Source organism: Heterocephalus glaber, unplaced genomic scaffold, assembly GCF_053883595.1.
Source record: "Heterocephalus glaber isolate CG9 unplaced genomic scaffold, H.glaber_assembly_v1.0 deba00001613, whole genome shotgun sequence".
NCBI classification, from domain to species: domain Eukaryota; kingdom Metazoa; phylum Chordata; class Mammalia; order Rodentia; family Bathyergidae; genus Heterocephalus; species Heterocephalus glaber.
In genome coordinates this window covers 18,135,105-18,154,887 of record NW_028258384.1, presented here as the reverse complement: position 1 = coordinate 18,154,887, position 19,783 = coordinate 18,135,105, and positions in this window count along the sequence as shown.

The window sequence follows — 19,783 nt, the reverse complement described above, 5'->3', positions numbered from 1 at the left end:
TGCTGGGGATCTTCCCCAAAGAATTAAAAGAATCATACCACAGTGATATATGTGCACCCATGTTCATTGCAGCGCAGTTTGTAATAGCTAAAACTTGGAAACAGCCCAAATGCCCATCAACTGGAGACTGGATCAAGAAAATGTGGTTCTTTTATAAAATGGAGTACTACTCAGCCATAAAAAATGAGAAATTAGAGACATTTATAGCTAAGTGGATGCACATTGAGGCAATACTCTTAAGTGAAATAAATAGGACACACATGTGTAAATACCAAATAGTTTCTCTGGTGTGAGAAACTGAAAGTGTAAATAAGGACTAAATGTATAATAGGTCATGTGAAATAGGAAGAAAAGGGGCAAAGGGGAAGGAAGTGGGAGGGCTATGGGAAAGCATAGAAGGGAATGGGATTAATATGAGAAAATGGAAAACTAGGAACAAAATCTTTGTAAATAGGGAGGACTGGAGGGGTTAAAGGGTGGGCTGGGCAAGGGTGAAAAATAAGAACCAAGAGAGAATATGTAAAGGTGCAATTTTCCAATGATGAATGTTATTATATTGTATACCTAAAATGTACCAATGATTAGAATGAATAATTGAAAATGTAAAATAGGAATAAAAGGTCCAAAGGGGTAGGGCTAGTGGAAGGCACAGGGGAAAGGAAAGAAGGGAAAGGAAAAAATGATGAGAAATGGAAAAAATGGAAATAAAGTCTTTGTAAATAGGGAAGGTTGGAGGGCGTGAAGGGAGGGCTAGGAATGGGGAAAAAATAAGAACCAAGATGCATTATGTAAAGGTACAATTCCCAATGAGAAATGTAATTGTGTTGTATACCTACAATGTACCAATAAAAGAATTTAATACAAAAAAAAATATTGCTATACATATCGATGCTATGGAACCTATGTGTAATTGCTAAATTTTCAACCAAACGAAATGAGTTGTTTATGACCTCTAAAATGTCCTTATCCAGTCTGTAAAACCTGGTAATATAACTCAAATTCATAAAACCATCCTTGCAGATTTATGTTAATAAACCTGAGATGAAGTGATTATTATAGATGATGTGGATTGATCCTAAGATCAATAGCAAGTATGTTTATAAGACCACTGAATAGACGAAAGAGGAAGGGACAGTGTAAGATGCAGGCAGTAATTAGAGTTATGCAACTTAAATTTACCTATGTAGTATGAGTGTTGTCCTCTTGCTTGCTGCCTTGTCTAGAAAACTCTCTCCAACAGCAAAACACAGGTTTTGGGGGATCTGGATATGGCATTATCTGTAAGCATCAAAGACAAAATCATGTGTATGGGGCTTTAGTTCTACTTCTATTTTAGTGTTTGAACTTAAATTTGTGCATGGAAAATAAAAAATAATAGTTTACTGTATAATTTTTATAAGATAATTGACAAAATGTAAATGAATACTTTAACATTTTACCTGGCACACGGTGGCCAAATATTGGAGTTGGGAGTATAACCCTAATTTATTTGCCTCCAACAGTTGGAATATTTGCCATCATTCCACATTAATTGGAAAGGACTTGATCAGCCTAAGTCATAGTATATAGCATTATGTCTTTATAATCTCTCACTCCAGAATACAGGTTTGCAAGTTAATGTCAATTGAAATATAACAATTAAATGTTATGATGATTTCTGATGGAGAAATATATATATATAATTTCAGTTCAGGAAAACTAACAACATAATGCTTTATTTCCACTCAAAATAGGACTTATTAAATTTTCTTCATAGAGTTTTCTTACTGGAAAGGACTTTAAAGACAGTGAACTATTTAGATTATATTAAGAAATAATCTGATTAACATTGTAAGATTTAAACTTATAAATTCATGTGAGGAAATGTGTACAAAGTCTTAATTTTTATTCTTAAATTTTCTTATAATTGACATTTTATATTTTCCATTAGGTTAAAGGACTGTTTATACTGAAAGAGATTTAGAAATACTCTACATTGTGTTTATTTTATCTGTTACTTTAAGTTAGAAAGCAATTAACTAATGACCTCTTTCATGCTCTTTCCTTTCCCATACAAGTAATTCACATTAGAATTTACTACTAGATTGCAGATGACAGTTATCACCTTGGGGCTATAGTAAACCAATCAATTTTCGTCACAAGGCTGGCATTACCTACTGACATTTTAATTACATGACAGACCCTTGTAATGCTTAAAATTTTTGTCTAAAGCTGTAATGGCCTGATTCCATGTGTTTAATACAGGATTAGAAAAGATTTTCTTCATCCAGGTATTAAACTTCCACATTTTGCTGACACAAGATTCACTTTAAAGAAATATTGTTTTTCTTTCTTATTTTACATCTGGAAAAAGGAAACAAGCAAATGCTACCATTTTTGTAGGGTTTTCATTTAGTAAGGATAGAATATGCTGGAATATAAAATACATACAACTTCTACAGATATAGGTATAGGTAAGGACTTTCTGAACAGAATTCCAGTTGGACAAGAAATAACATCAAGAATCAACGTATAGGATCATGTCAAAATAAAAATCTTCTGTACAACAAAGACAACATCCAACACAATTAACAGACAATGTGAAGAAAGGGAATTATTTTTGCCAATTATTCCTTGGACAGGGGACAAATATCTAGAATTTATAAAGAATTCAAAAAATTAGACTCCTCTCAATAAAAGACCCAATCAAAACACTGGCAATTAAATGAATAGGCACTTTCCAAAAGAAGTACAAATGGCCAGTAAGTGCATAAAAAGTTTGTCATCTCTGGTGATTAGAGATATGAAAATGAAAACACCACTGAAATTCCATCCTACTCCAGTAATAATGGCTTTCATCAAGAAATCAAACAATAACAAATGCTGGCAAGGCTGTGAGGAAAAAGAAACCCTTCTATATTGTTTTTGTGAAGGTAAACAAGCACAACCATCATGGAAATCTGTATGGAAATTCCTCAAAAAACTAAAACTAGAAATTTGATTTGATCCTTCTATTTCTCTTCTAGATATATGCCTGAAAGTGTTAAAGACATCCTATGATGGTGATATATGCATATATATGTTTATAGCAGCACAATTCACTATAGATAAAATTGGAAGGAACCTATATCTCCATCAACAAATGAATGGATGAAGAGATAGTGGTATTTATACTCTATAGAGTACTACTCTGTCATAAAGATAAACTTGAGGCATTGGTAGAAAAATGAATACATCTCGAGACCATGTTAAGTAACATAAATCAGACACATAAACTTAAATATCACATGGTTTCTTTTATGTAAGAAACCCAAAATATAAACAAATAACAAAATAGGAAATAGACACAAATGTTTTTGCAAATGGGAAGGGAATCAAGAGATGAAAAGAGGGGAGAAAGAGGGACTTGGAAGTGGGTGAAAAAGGATTAATATTTGTTATGTACATGTAACAATTTCCAACAAGAAATGTAATCATTTTTATTAGAAAAATGTATTAATAAAAAAGAAAAAGAGAAAAAGAAAGTGACTAAATAGTTTCTGAGAACTAATTTGGGTTGATTTGGTCTTGCTTTGTTTTCTTAGGCCATAAAGTGATTCTTTCCAAAAATTCGCATTTTGTGATACTATTGTGAATTTGCTGCAAGCACCAAAATAGGCTTATTACAGAGCAAAGCAACAGGAAAACCAAACAAGATTAGAAAAAATTTCATTATGCAAAGAATTAGTCTAACTCTCCTGACCATCGTGAAAGCTGGAGGTAGATGATATTTACAGGTGCAAAGAACTTGTCTCACTGGAAGATATATAAATATATTTATCTCCTTTCTTTCCATGTTTCTTGGTGACAACTTTGTGACTGCCTCTATGTACAGGATGCAAATACAGACTTCTTCCTTTAACACTTTCTTTTAACTGTATGTAGTTTGGATGCTTGATTAAAATATTGGAAGGAATGCAGAAATTACAATGTCAATCTATCTCCCCACATAACAATAGATCTGTGTGACCTGAGGCAAATTGCCTAAATTCTCTGAGCTGTAATTACCTTTGTTGTGTGTAAAACAAAGAAAATGCCTGTTCCAGAGAGATTTTATTTTTTATTATTTTTTTTATACTGGAGATCGAATTCTGGACCTTGTGCTTGTGAGACAGGTGGCAGAACCACTGAGCTAAATCCCTGACCCTCAGAGAGATTTTAGGACTAAATTAGATCACAAAATTAAAAATTTAAAAATTTGGGAAATTTTATAATGAGAGTCAGAGAAGAAATTTTACTACACTGTTGCAGGGATGATGCCATCAATTGAGAATAGCATAAAATTAGGTGCTAGAAGCCCCTGTATCTCACTTTGAAATTTTCCCATAAAGGAACTTAGCCTGATTTTTTAATTGCTTACTTTAGGCAAACATTTGGTGTTTACTGTATTTGCTTAGCTTGGATGAGAAGATTTGAAACTGTAAGAAATCAGAATTGCCAGGAGCTTCAATTTCCTTCACTCCTCTCCTCCTTGACCTTTTCTCACAGTCATGCACACAAAGGGTTCTAAACATTAGAAATAAATACAGTATACTACAGATGGGAAAACTATTTTCTTTATAAGGACCAGGAACTTATTTTTGTAACTGGAAACATCTATTAGTTTTCTCTGTAAATATGACTAATAAAAAATTTAATATTTGATACAAATTATGAAAGGTTATTTATGAATCTTTTCTCATAGAGCATTAAGAAATTAAGGGTGCATAAAACAAATTAATATTCATAACTGTCCTAGTTATTTTTCTCATCCTGAAGTAAAATACCAGACACCCAATATTAAAAGAGGAAAAGTTTACTTCAGCTCCCTTTGTGGAAGTTTCTTCCCATAATCTTCTGGCTTCAAGGTAGAATGGCAGAGGAGAAACTTTCCATGGTGCAGCAAGCAGAAGGCACCAGCAGCAGGCAATAAGCAGCAAGCCTCCCTTTTCCTTTTATCCCATCCAGGATATCAACAATTTTGTTGGTGCCTCTAACACCCAGGGTGGGACTTCCCATTAGCCATGTGAAGAACTATGATAAACCAATCAGTGGGGCAATTCAGTGCCACACATCTTTAATCTCAGTATCACAACCTTAATCCACATTCAAACCATAAAACCACCCATCTCTGAAAAGCCCTACCTATGAGTGCATGAGGATTTGTGGGGACATCTAAATACAAGCTGTAACAATAACCAACAAATGTACTAATTGAAGTATTAATTTTGTGTTATGTAGTCAACATTATGAGGGAAGTTCAGGGTATACAAAAAAATAGTGATGTTAGTTATTGATCCTTTAAGAGCTTGCAGAGCAGTTGGTTGTGATGGTGCACCCCTGTAATCCCAGCACTTGAGAGGCAGAAGCAAGAGGATTGCCACAAGTTTGAAGCCAGCTTGGGCTACATAATGAGTTCAAAGTGAGCTTGCAGGGAGCATGAGGGGGAGAATGGGATAAAATAAAATAAAATTTAATTTAAAACCAAAAATAAATAAATACAGTAAATGAAATGTATACAGAAAAAAAAACACAAAACAAACTTGCACTACAAAGTGAGATCTTATCTCAAAAAAAAAGCAAAAAAGTACTTATAGTTCAATTGTAAAGATCAAATTAGCACATAAAAAGTCAATGAGGAAAAGCATAGTTTAGCTATCAATATATGGTAAGTCATGCACAGAACTAATTATAAATTTACAAAAGGATGTTGAGACAGTCATAATCTTGGGTAGAAAGTCATTAGCAAACTGAAGACAGGAAGCTGGGGAACTACTTGAAAAGCAAAGAAGAGACATGACTTGGCACTCAAGAACATATTGACCACCTCTGAAAGGCCAAAATCCTTAAAGACTGTCAATCCCCTTGGAACACTCCCCCGTTGCCTGTCAGAAAGCCTGATGGGAGTTACCTACCCTTACAAGACCTCTGAGTTGTCAATGCTTCTGTGGTGACCATTCTCCCTGTCATGCCTAACCCATATACTTTTCTGAGCCTGCTCTCACCTGAGGCAGCTTTGTTTACTTGCCTAGACTTCAAAGATGCTTTTTTCTGCCTACAGTTGGCCCCCCAGAGCCAACCACTATTTGCCTTGGAGTGGGAAGATCCTAACACAGGACAAAAGACACAGCTCACCTGGACAAGACTCCCACAGGGCTTTAAAAACTCCCCCACCTTGTTCAGAGAAGCTGATCTAGCTGCTTTCCCAGGGCAAAAACTGAAGTGCACCCTGTTACAGTATGTGGATGATTTCTTGCTAGGCAGTAGAACCAAAGAAGATTGTTAGCAAGAAACAGTAGCCATCCTCTGCTTATTTCTAGAGACTGGCTACAAAGTACCCTTGAAAAAGGCCCAAATTCATTGGCCTTCTATTTGGTACTTAGGATTTACCATCACTGAAGGACACCAGGCACTTAGTACCTGAGAGAAAACAAATTATCTGCTCCCTTCCAAGGCCAGCCAGCAAAAGAAAGATCCTTGAATTCCTGGAGCAGCCAGGTTTTGCAGGATTTAGATTCCAGGATTTGTTGAGAAAGCTAAGCCTCTCTATGTTGCCCTCACCAGACCAGAGAGCCAGCCTTTACAATGGGATGTTCAGCAGGAATCTGCTTTCAAAGAGATCAAACAGCTACTCATCAGTACCCCTACTTTAGAGTTATCAGATGTAAGCCAAGAATTTAATCTCTTTGTTCATGAAAAATACCATGTAATCCTTGGAATCCTAACTCAAATTTTAGGGCCCTGGCAGAGGCCAGTGGCTTACCTGTCCAAACAATTAGACATTGTAGCAGCCAGATGGCTCCCCTGCCTCTGTACCCTGGCAGCAGCTGTTACTCTCATTTAAGAGGCAGACAAACTGACCTTGGGACAGAGCTGTAGAGTAAAAGTCCCCCACTCAGTTATGATTCTGATGAATAGTAAAAGACATAAGTGGCTTTCAAATTACAGAATGGCCCAGTATGAAGGGCTACTCTGTGAAAATCCCAGAGTCACCTTAGAGACCCTGAGGTCCTTAAACCTAGCCACTGTTCTGCCTGCTGAGGAGGGCCAACCAGACCATGACTGTGAAGAAGCTACTGATGAACTGTTCTACAGCTGATCTTACCTTACTAAAGATCCAAAACCTCAACCAGGTGCTACCCTATTTACTGATGGCAGCAGCTTCATGCAAGATTTAGAGCAATTGGCAAGGTATGCAGTCACTACCTCAGACCAGGTTAACAAGGCAGGTTCCCTTCCTAAAGGGTGGTCAGCACAGAAAGCAGAGCTCTTGACCCTCATCCAAGCAGTCTGTTCGGCTTGAAGAAATTCTGTCAACATTTATACTGACTCAAAATATGCCTTTGCCATTGTTCACACTCACAGAGCAATTTATGAAGAAAGAGGACTTTTAACTGCTGATGTAAAGAAATTAAAAATAAAAAGGAGGTACTATAACTCCTATAGGCAATCTGGGAACAGAAAAAGGTAGCCATCATGTACTGCCAAGGACACCAATAAGGACAAGATCTTATTAAAAAGGGAAACTGATTGGCTGATGAAACAGCCAAGGAAGCTACCAGACAGATTAGACCCAATGCCTTGCACCCCTGCAGGTTTCTAAAGATGGTCACATTGGCTACCCAGAAACTCCACCTGCAGAAAAACAACATTTTACTAAAGAAAAGGGCTTCATAGAAGATTACAAGGTTATGTCTTGGGACTGCCTCCAACCACTGCAGAAACACCTCTACACAAAGGACAATCCTGGCTGTTACCAGAAGAAAATTTATGGGCTCATGAACAGGGGACACTCAGGATAGGGTCAGGCCTGTACACACTGCCAGATGCCAGAATCTTCATTCTGCCCCACAGTGCTTATCCATTACAAATCCATGAGAAAATCCACTTAGGAAAAACAAAACTGGAAGATTTCTTAAAGAGATACTACTATATTGCAAGACTTCCCTCAATCTGTGCCACAGTCTGTCAAAGATGCAAGACCTGCACCCACAACAACCCTCTCCAGAAACTGCTACCACCCTCAGGAATTCAACACATAGGGACATCCCTATGTGAAGATTTACAGATAGACTTTACTGAAATGCAGCCCTGCTTCAGACACAAATACCTACTAGTCATAGTCTATATTTATTCTGTGTTGGTTGAAGCCAAACCAACCAAGACAGAAAAAGCCCGTGAATGCCTTAGCTAAGTACTACCAAGAAACAGATGCAAACTGGCCAGACATTTCACCACTGGCCCTGCTCAGAGTTAGATGCACTCCTGGATCCTCAGGTTACTCACCATATGAAATAATGTATGAAAGGCCTCCCCCTTTAGTTAAACATTTCTGGGGCGATATCAGACAACTAGGGTATAACTATGTGGCTTTAGAACTACAAGGGTTAGGAAAAATTTTCTCACAAATCAATAAAACTGTGCTAGAAAGAACCCCCATTCCTACGAGACATTCCACACATCCTTTCAGCCAGGAGATTCAGTGTGGGTGAAAGATTTAAAAAGACTCCCCTTAAACTGATCTGACTAGGACTTTATGATGTTGTGCTAGCCACCCTTACTGCTATCAAAGATAAAGGTATAGCCCCCTGGATCCACCACATCCATGTAAAGGAGGGCTGCTCACCCAACCCTCCAGCATGGGTAGCCTAAACTGACCCTCAAAACCCTCTCAGTCCACAACTCTGCTGTGAAATGCCTCTATTGAACACAACTGAATTGAAAATTCCTGACCAGATGCTAGAAAACTTCCCTGCTCTTGTCTCCCTGGAAGCTGACCAGTCTGTGCACACCTGAAGCCTGAGAACACCATACACAGGATTTAAAAGAAAATAAGGAGGGCCAGGGATTTAGCTCAGTGGTGCCGCCACCTGCCTAGCAAGTGTAAGGTCCTGAGTTCAATCCCCAGTACCAATAAATAAATAAATAAATAAGGACTGTCATATGTATTTCCATCCCTAGTTTCTGGGCCTCCTAAGTCTTCTAACCTTTGCCATTGGTCTTGCTACAACTGCTCCTGGACACCCACCCAGAGGATGCTCTTAGCCTCCTGTTTTATAATTTACATTGGGTGTTTAACTTCTATTTAGTGCCTTTTATAACTCATCCTACCACCATGATCATTCTCAGCAGCTTAGCTCTGTTCATTCTATACTCCTTCCTACCCAATGGGAGATATACCCAAAACAACCCCTGCCCAGAAGCCTGCCAAGTATCTAGAATCAGCAGATGGGGATCTAGATGGTACTGAGGGTTTGCTGTTTATGGGACTATGGTATCTTCGTGTTTTGAGTCAATCTGACCTAGTACTCAAAATAGAAAGCATAAATTCTTTGGCCAAGTCATATTAAGGATCAACCTATGCTGACAAGACAGGACAAACAATCTGCTTCCAAAGCATTAGAGATGGCTTTACAGTATGGAAGCCAGATCAAGTCTACAATGAATTAGTCAGAAAGGCTGAAGAAAAGGTAATTAAAATAACAAAAGCTAATCAACCCAAAACAAAATACTGTCACATCGATCTAGCCAGCTTTCACCAGCTGACCAAACCAAAGGGTCCCCCACCTCATCTCAAGAGGTTCCTTAATACCTCCTTTTTACCTTTACTGGCAAAATGTCCATAATACCTCCTGCTGGAAGTGCCTTTCCCTCCATAAACAAAGGTACATGGGGAGCCCCATTCCAACAGGATGGACTCAGCCAAATCACAACTTCAACAACACTACAGATATACTCCTTGGACCCATTATCAGGGGAACTTATTTAGGCTCTATAGGTACCAATTTGACCTGTGTCCTCAGTGTGTGGGACCAAAATGACTCCATTTTGGAGCTGTCTCCTTTGTTCTCTCAAATTTGTGCTTAAACTGGGAATTCACCACTTGAAATTCCTGAGTTTATTATCCAACCACCTGTGTACCCGGGGAGAGAGCGTTCCAGGCACACTATCTGTAGGATAAGCAGTTAATGAGCTGACTGTCCACACAAGATAGATGCGGCCATTAGTGGGTCTGCTAACGATCAGTATGTAACAACTGGCCGTTAATCTTTGCCCCTTTTCTCCCTCACAAAAACCAATACGTAATCCCCTTCGACCCCCAAAGCCTAGCCAACCAAAACCCTACACTTCATATGTATTGAGTATTAACCAATCACCTGGCTACTAATAACCAAAGCTTGTTGTATTCTCAATAAAAACCCTGCTAGTTAGGGACTCAGGGCTCTCAATCTCGATCCGCTGTGTCGGTGACAGTTGAGAGTCCCTGCTTAAGCTTGAATAAACGACCCTTGTGTGCTTACATCGGAAACGGCCTCCTGGTGGTCTCTGGGACTTCACAATCTGGGCACAAGTGCAAAAGCCCCTGCCAATTTGACCCTTCCAGGAAACTCATCACTGACACTCTGCTCTAAAAACCTAACTCTACCTAGTAACACGACCCAATGCAACCCACCTGGAGTCTTCCTTTTGTGTGGAGATGCTGCCTACTGGTGTCTACAGCCCACCTGGATGAGCATCTGTGTAAAAATATTTTTCACTCAAGAGATCTTAATATATACTGACCCAGAGATTCCTCAAGACTTAGCCCCCAACTCCAAGAAAAGAAGAGCAGTCTTATCATCTGTACAGATAGGGGCTGGCATTGCTGCTAGGGTGAGAGCAGGAATAGAAGGAATCGGGTCCTCTGTGGGATTATACTGCAAGCTATCCCAAGAAATGTCATCGGACATGCATCAGTGTAGGGAACAGGGTAGCGAACAGTGTAGGTTACTAGAACCTCTCTAGTAAGTCCTAGTCTCCTGGGAGTCATGGCAGCACAAGGCAAATTGACTTATTATACACAAAAAGTAGAAAAAATGAGACTTCGAGAAGAAGCCGAGCTTTGGGCCTGATCAGTGCTGCGCTGGGGGGCAAAGACGAAAGCCCCCAAGCTTACCGCACCTTTTATTCAGTACATCGGGAGAAACAAATGTAACAAATGACTTGCAGAGAGTTCAGTACTTCCAGATAAATAAAGTGTAACAAATGATTGGGGGGCAGTGGAAATCCAAGAAAAATGAGGAACTGAGTAGATGAAGATTTTGTTCCTCCCAGGATGTCTTCAGCTGGTGTAATCTTGACCTGGAGCATCACAGCATCATCGGACCACTGAGGTCTTAGCTGTGACTGGAGGTCAAAATGGAGTTTTGTCTCAAAATCCCATAGCTGGCCTGTAGGCAGGAGAACTAGGCCTAATCAAATGATTTTTCACCAAAATGATGTAGAATTGCTCCCAACAGATCAGATTTTAGATTCTGTAGCCACATTACAACAACAGATTAATTCATTAGCTGGGATCATTCTCTGGGACAGATGGGCCCTGGACCTCCTCAAGAGAAAGGAAGGACTTGTGTGTTTTTAAATGAAGAATGCTGTTATTTCATTAATCAATCTGGAATAGTTATGTCAAAAGTTACAGATTTAAAAGAGAGAGCCCAACAGCCAATGGGCAACTCACAAAGAGGTCTTTGGTCTCTTTATAGGTTCAACTAGACCACGTGGCTCCTTTGCTTACTCGGTCCCTTTAGCTGCCTACTACTCTTACTGCTCTTTGGTCTCTGTTTGCTTAGACTTGCTTCAAAATCGGGTCTCAACTCTAACCAAACAATCAGTACATCAACTGCTAGTAAAAACTTATTCAGGCTATTACCCCATAACCACAAGTGATACCCTATGAGGCTGTGCCTATATAGGGGCATCAAAGGGGAGAAATAATATGGGCCATTTCCAGGAACATCCAACTGATGAAGTTAATTTTGCATAACCTGAGGGTTTTTTTGCGGGGGATACCAGGGATTGAACTCAAGACCTTGTGCTTGCCAGGCAGGAGCTGTGCTACTGAGCTCCATCCTTGGCCCATAACTTGAGTTCTTTATCTCTCAAAACTAAAGCATAAATTTGAGGATAAAAGGAGGAATTAAGGAAAGTATTTATTAGAAATAATAATACAAAAATTCATGGTACACACCAAGAAAGATGTCCAGCATGCTTTCTTTGTCTAGGACTTGTAGAGACAGGCAGAGCACAGGGACTTACTTCAAAGATGAGTTCAGAAGAGTTCAAAATGAAACTAATTATCTTGCATTTCAGTATTTCCTCAAGTCTAGGTTCAGGTCCAAAGTTAGAGGGCAGCTATTAACTAATTTAGCCTACAGATATCCCTTATTTAATGACCTACCTGCTTAATGACTATTTGGACTTACAACCATGTATTTTTTTTTTTGGTACCGGGGATTGAACTCGGGTCCTTGTGCTTGCTAGGTAGGCAGCAGAACCACTGAGTTAAATCCCCAGCCCACAACCATGTATGTTGTTCAAACTTACAATGTGCCCCTCAGACTTAAGACCTATCTTTTTTTTTACAGTTTTGTACATCTTGTTTATATAGACTCAATGTCTTTTTTTTTGCAGTACAACTTGTTTATACGGTACTGTAAATTTTGTTTGTACTATATAATACAGTACTGTAGTTTTGTATTGTTATACCTCACAGCATTGCATGTAAATGTTCTGCAAATAAAAGCCAAGTCATCAAGTTGGTATTTCCTTTGAACATTTCTTTGTTTTGAATACTGTACTATACATACTATATACAACTCCTCATTGACAAGTTTCCCACTACCTCAGCGGCTATTATGTACAGTAGCTGCCCTCTTCCTATTGTGCCTTGCCCCCTCCCCTGTGTGACATCACACCAAGATGGTTGCTCCCACCAAAGAACAAACCTTTCTTCCCAGCATGCCCCTGTTCCCGCCTAGAGAGTGACTTAATACTCGCTCACCTCCTACCATCTAGTGACTTCACCGGCTTCTCCATTCCCTAGTCACTACCTCACTCAACCCCACCTCAGCTCCTACAAACCCCACCCCAGTCTCTATAAAAGACACTCCCTGCCCCAGCCATATTTCCTTTGTCTCTCCTTTGTTCAGACAGCCTGGCAGATCTGTTCCCATAATAAAGGTTTGTTGTGGCATGGTCTGGTCTTGGTTTTTGGCCTTTTTACCTGACACTCATTTAGCATCCAATTCCTTTAATGACTTACTCATAACAATAGTTAAAGGAGAAATATCTCTCTGCATTTTCTTCTTAGAAGGAAAAGTCCTTGTCTCTCTGTTCTTATCTTAATCTTTTATCCTTCCTATGTTTACCTTTGTGTCTCTAAGCTTTGCTTAGCTGCTTGATTAACACTTAATTTGGGTGGCCTACTTTTTCTTCTATGTGCCTGTATTGTTAGGTCTCTCTGACTGTCTACTCATAATAACTAAATTAAATTACTGCACAACTAAGTTTGAGAAATCTCAATCCATTGTGTTGAACCTGGTTGTTCTAAATATTCAATCACCTGTGGAAAAAACTTCAAACCATAAAGATTTCAAAACTATGATGAGAATGAGATACGCTGACACCAGGACTGAGATAATGATCACCTGGCCCCCAGTCTACCTGCTAATCCATAAAAGGTGGCTTCCAGCCTTCATAAATGACATAGAGATCCCCTGTGACCACCCCTCTTAGTTCTTCTGTGGGCTTTTTGCTGGATCTTAGAAGCCTAATTAATATAAGTGCTAATTTGCAAGAGAAAAGAATACACATTTTATTAAGTTAACATGTACATGTGACCTTTACAAGAGAGTAAAGTGTGAAAAATGACCAAAGCATGACACTTCTTTTACAGTTGAATAGGCCAAAAATTGTCCATGTTCTTGTATAGAGTGAGAAAAGAATTTCCAAGTGTATACCTCCTAGTATGTAGTTAGTACCTATGTTTGTTGAAGATTGAAGGACAGTAGAAGGAACAGGCAAAAGGGAAAAGGAAAAATATACTTGATAACTCTAGCTTTCAGTATTTAAAGGATGAAACACCTCTGACTTTAGGTGCCCCCCCACTGCATCTGTCATTGGTGTCAGTGCTCTGCTGCCTTGGGCATAGCAATATCCTAGGTTTTTGTTATTTTATTTCGTACCTCTTTTAGGACAATGGAAGCATGGGTAACCATTAGAGTGGTGTTTACAGTTGACTGAAGGGAAGGGAGTGACTCACTCAATGTCCCAGGTTCTAACTATACTACTTCTTTTAGGGTAAGGAAAGCATGAATAATCATTAGGGTGGTGTGGTGTTTACAATTAAATGAAGAAAAGGGAGTGACTCACTCAACTCCTTTGTTTCTAACTGTACTACTTCTATACATTTCAGAAAAAGAATAATATATTTATGAAGGAATGACAGGAATAATCAATGCCTGAACTATTGTAGTATATACTAGAGATGTTAGTAAAAGATATAAAGGAGAAGGTGTGGATGCTAGTGAAAGTGAATACATGGTTACATTAAACAATATGACTTTTCAGGTTTAGTGAAGCCACAATTATCAGTCTCTAATGGTCAAGGCTGCTTTCCAGCCTTGGCATGTTATGGGCATCCCTTCAGCAAAATCTTTGTGGCTTCCTCCATTGTAGGAAAAGACAGGCCAAAGAACTCCTTTTATGGAGTTCTACTCTTTGATACAGCTAAGTTAGATAGAAATATTATAGGCAGTCAAACAGGGCTAGGCCTTCAAAGGAGTCAATGCAGAAGATAAGAGCACATTACAACTATGGATGTAGTTGCACTCACTGAAGGCCAGGACTCAAGATAAAGATAGAATGCCTACATATCTCAAATGACTACCTAGCTCCTGGAGGAATAAGCAATATTGATCTATATTCTAAAGAGGCATCAGTCACTCGAGTGGGTAACCACAGTCTCCTGACTGATCACTTCCAAAGAAATGTCATTGTTCTTTTCATGTACACTTGCTACATGACTTACTTCCTCATTGGATCAACATTACCTAAGTGGCTATATTTGTAATCTTATTTGTCAATCTTAGCTTTGTCCCACATTGTACCCACCTTATGATTTTGCTCTATAAAACTTTCTTTGAGAAGTGAGCCCTTTGGCAATCCATTTTCTGGGTCCCCTCCTGTCTCTCTCTCAGGAGTTTCTCTCTCAATAAATATTTCCTACTCTTAACTTTCATCATTCCTCAGAATTCATTCTTCAATTTTGGTAACACAAACTCACTAACAGATATCTAGCAGGTTGGGAGTTATATTATTTCCCATATATCATTTGGAGGTACTATATCACTACTTCTGACAGTGAATTTGAGATAGCACAGTGGGATAAAGCACTCTCCAAAAGGTACATTTTTTACAGTGCTGTCCCAAACTCCTTGTTTCCAGGTCAGCTGTATCAGATGCCTCACAACCACTACTGGATGTCTTTGTTCTGGCCACAGCAAGCTTCATTTGTTTGACTTATTGCAGCTGACTCCACCCTGCAGCCTCTTTGGATGATTCCACTCCTCAGCAGCCTGCCTCACTTACTCAGGTCCATGAGGGTCCCCATTGTCCATGACAAAACAAAAGTCTGACACTGAGCATGCACAAGCCCAAGTTTTTCCTTTTATAAGCAACTTCTACATAACTGTAGCATGTTTAACCTATGTGGTCTCCCCTCTTAAGTTGTAGTATAAATCCTAATAAAGTCTCTTTCATAGGCATATTCTTGGCTATTCATGATTTCTATTTCAAGCAGAGCATTCTGAGTTGGTACAGTAAGAGCTGAAAACACCAAAGGCCTCTGGTATCAAAAGCAACAGTGGGGACTAGTAACGCTGAAAGTGGCTAACAGCAGAGAATTATGAACCTTAACAAGTATTAGCTGACAATCTTTATCTTTGGTGGCTTGAAGAATTCTGATATTGTAGCTAGTAGGGCCATTAACACCAAAATGAGTTGATAGCCACTGTTATTCAAAATTTAAGGCTGTTAATGTTTCCATCTAATCTGGGTCTTTGTTTTAGTAGAAATGCAAATTAAAACTAAAGCACAAGTATAAAGAGAAAAAAAGTTTTAGTTGAAAAGTTAGGAAAACACTCTACCTTAGTCAGGTGAAGAGGACACAGTCTGATATAGAGGTTTACACTGGCCCACTTGCAAAGGCCAGTGAACATCTTTCAAGGATTAGCTCATAGGCTGGGGGCTGGTTGCTCCTTATCTCAGTCCTGGTGCCATAGCTTTGGAATTATTTTGGTTGACTGGTAGTCTCAGTCAGATAGGGGTTCACATTTTCTGGGATTCTATGTGATCACAGATTCAAGACAATGACTCGAGACTTCCAAGCATAGTTGAATGTCCCAGGAAATCCTCCATCCTGCTTTCTTCAAACTTGCAGTGTTTCAATTATGTGAATTCAGGGTGAGGCAGACTTGTTTGTTAAACTTTTAAATAGACATTCCCTAAAAGATTAACATATCTATATGTAGAACTGAGAAGAGATTTGACCCAATATTTATAATAAAAATAGATATATAATAGGTAAGAGTCAAACTTCACTCTGATTTCAGTTACCTAATGGTCATCTATAGGCTCAAATAGAGTCATGATGTAATGGTAGAAACAGCACATGAATAAATGGAGCAGTACTCAGAGAGGTGGAGGGTAACCAAGGTTTTATTACATCAGCATGCTCAAAGGAGTCTTTCACTCCAAATTCTGTGACCCAAGCAGGAGTTATCCTATCCCTTTTATACAGAAGCTACAAAAGCAGAACAAAGGAAGTTACTCAAGTAGTGACAGTTTGTAATTTAACACATCCGAGTGTCCTTGGTCTGGCAAAGAGAAACAGGCTCCCATAGAAATAGGATGTAGTAAAACCACTATCTTTAGGAACAGAGTTGTCAGGGCAAATAACAGATGCCACAGGGAGGGGGAAGATTAAGGGGAAGGTGACAGAGAGCATTAGTTGTGTGTTTTATCTAATACTTAAGGCAGGTTTTTTTTTTAAGTTTTGCCTTCCTCATCAATGGTTTATAACAAAAAAAAGGCTTTTAAGTCTCTTGCCATCCTAGAAGAAACTACAAGTCATGCTTTTAATGAGAAGCATGTAAAAGTGCATGATTCTGCCTGTTTCCCTATCCTTATGATCATTGACAATGTTATAAATGCATCATTAATACTAAAATAACTTCACTTTGCCAATCTGTGATTTCTATACAAATGAAGCAAGAATTCTCAGCTAATTGGTAACACGTTCAAAGCCAATACAGAGACCCTGCCTTTTCAGGGCCCTGAGGAATTGGAAAGACAATAGTAATGATCATCAGCCAGATCAAGAGCCCGCCTACATTTGACTTTTATCTTAAGTGTGGCTAAATGCCCAGGAAAGCTGGTGAAAATTTCAGCTTGAAATAATCAACTCAACAAATTGGCATGTATTCAGATAATATGGCTTTAATATCTTCATTTACCTAATTGAAACATTTCTCAAATTTTTAAACACAAAAAGCTAAATTGATGACTCATTATACCAGTCTGACATTTCTAGTAATAGGTCAATTCATTTGAACAATTGAGGCTCATTTTAGGAGATGGTGCTGCAAGTGGGTTCTCATAAGAGTTAATCATCCATATGGTGCATTTAAAAGTATATAATAAGAATAATTTCTCTTTAGGAAAAGAAAAGCACATGGTTGTGTTTGAAATAATCTAAAAATGTTTCTGAGTCTGAAGGGCAGTGAACTGAGGGCATTCTTAGGTTAGGTCTTAAAGTATCTTCAGCTTGATTGGAAGCAAATGGTGGCAATCTGGTGGATTTTTCTGTATTGTAATTTGCATCATATATTGCAGGGACCTTTCTGAATAACCTATATAATAATAGGCACAAAGGCTTTGTATACATTAGTTTTTTGTAGGGATTTTTCTGAAATTTGCATCAAATTATCCAATTTTTGTTTGTAGGGTTTGCAGAAAACACATTTTTTTAAAGATTTCTGTAAATTCCAAGTCAAAATGGTGGCAGATAATTATAAAAAGTTTGAAGAGTTATAGCCAGATATAGGAGGAAGATAGAAATTTACAATTTAATCCAAATCATAGGTAAATATTAAAATCTCACAATGTTAGAATCTAATTATAAATATATTATAGTTTATATGAAACATACTTATTTTTCTAATCACTATTTTTTAACCAAGATAGCAGAGTAAGTTTCAGTGTTGGTCTAATTATTTATATATCTATAATCAGAATAATGATTGACTATATGGCACCTTCTAAAATTTGTGTTGCTGGAGCTTTTGATGGTAGATCTAGATTAGACCTTTAAAAACATCTTCATGCAAGAAAGCCACACCATGGATTTTCCATCAAACTATATTAGGTGAATTCCTTTCTTCTTGATGTCCCCAAAATATTCTGAAGCTCATGAGCCTGTGTGAAAGTGGCATAGTTTGTTTATCGCAATGCCCTAACACTATGAAAATTAAATAGACAAGGTATCTGGGGACTTTTACCAAAGGAGGCTTCATTGGCTATTTAGGGTTAATCTCAGTCTCTTAAAGCTGTCTAGTCATATGTAGAACTATGATATTCCAATCTAAGCTTTGATAATACATCCACTGCTTCCAACTGTGTTCTTTTAATAGTCTGCATTCCATCACTGCAACAAAATACTTGAAATAGTCAACTTATAAAGAAGAAATTTTTATTTTAGATCATAGTTTTGGAGGTTTTGGTCCATGTTTGGTTAGCCCTGTTGTTTTGGAGCATATGGCAAAACAGCTTATCATGGCAAAGTACACATGGTAGAATAAAGCTGCTCACCTCATGGAGGCAGGGAATGAAAAACTTAGAGTGCAGAAGAGATGAGTGTTTCACAATCCCCTTCTAGGATATGTTCCCACTGACTTAAAAGCTCTCATGAAGGCCCACTTTGTAAAGATTATACCACATCAAAATACTGTAGTGCCATGCTGGGGACCAAGCCTTTACCACTGGGACTTTGGGAAATATACCAGATCCAAACTATAGCAGCTCTGTTACAGGAAAAACAGGTTCTCATCAGACTTATAATTTTTATTATTATAAAATAACAAAATATTGCTGTTTTAATAACTGATTGCATTACAAGTTTTGTAGAGATCAAGAAGGCAGTGTTTTATACTTTAAATCTAAAGGATTCCCTCTAAAAGTCTCACATATCTAGAAGAAGGGCTTTTGAAAGGTGTTTGGATCATGAGGCCACTTTATTCATCCATTGATTAGTTCATGGTTACATATTTGTTAAGGTGGTACCTGCTAGGAGGTAGGTCATTGGGAGCGTCATCTGTAAAAATGTATTCTTGTTCCTGTCTTGTCTATTGTCTCTCTGCTTTCAGGTTGCCATCATGTGAGCAGCTATCTTCCAGCATGCCCTTCTGATATACAATTTTTGCCTTGGACTGCTGCAGACCAGCTGCAGTCGATGTAGGGTAGGAAGGGGAGATGTCCTGGGACGGCAATGAGAAAGAACCTCCACAAGCAATGTCCAGGTTCCCTCTGAGAAGCCTCAGGGTCTACTTTATTTTTATATCTTTAAGCAACAGCTGGGAGGCACTGGGCGGAACATGTTTACATTTTAAATTGCCTTAGCAATTTCTATTGAAGTAAAGGTTATTTTCTTGTTAAACAAAGTATAATTCCTCTAAGCTGTTTTATTTTATTGAACATCATGAATACATATTTAAAAATTACAATTGTCCCCTTATTTACCCACACCTAAACAGAACAGAAAGTAACTTAATCAAAATCTTTATATCAGCGGGGGTACAAACAAGATTTAATCAACTAAGTGTCAAACTTGTGATCTCCAGCTGGCCCTTGAGAAACTGCACAATGGTTAATATAGTTTGCTATTAGCTCTCTATTTTACTTTACCTCTATT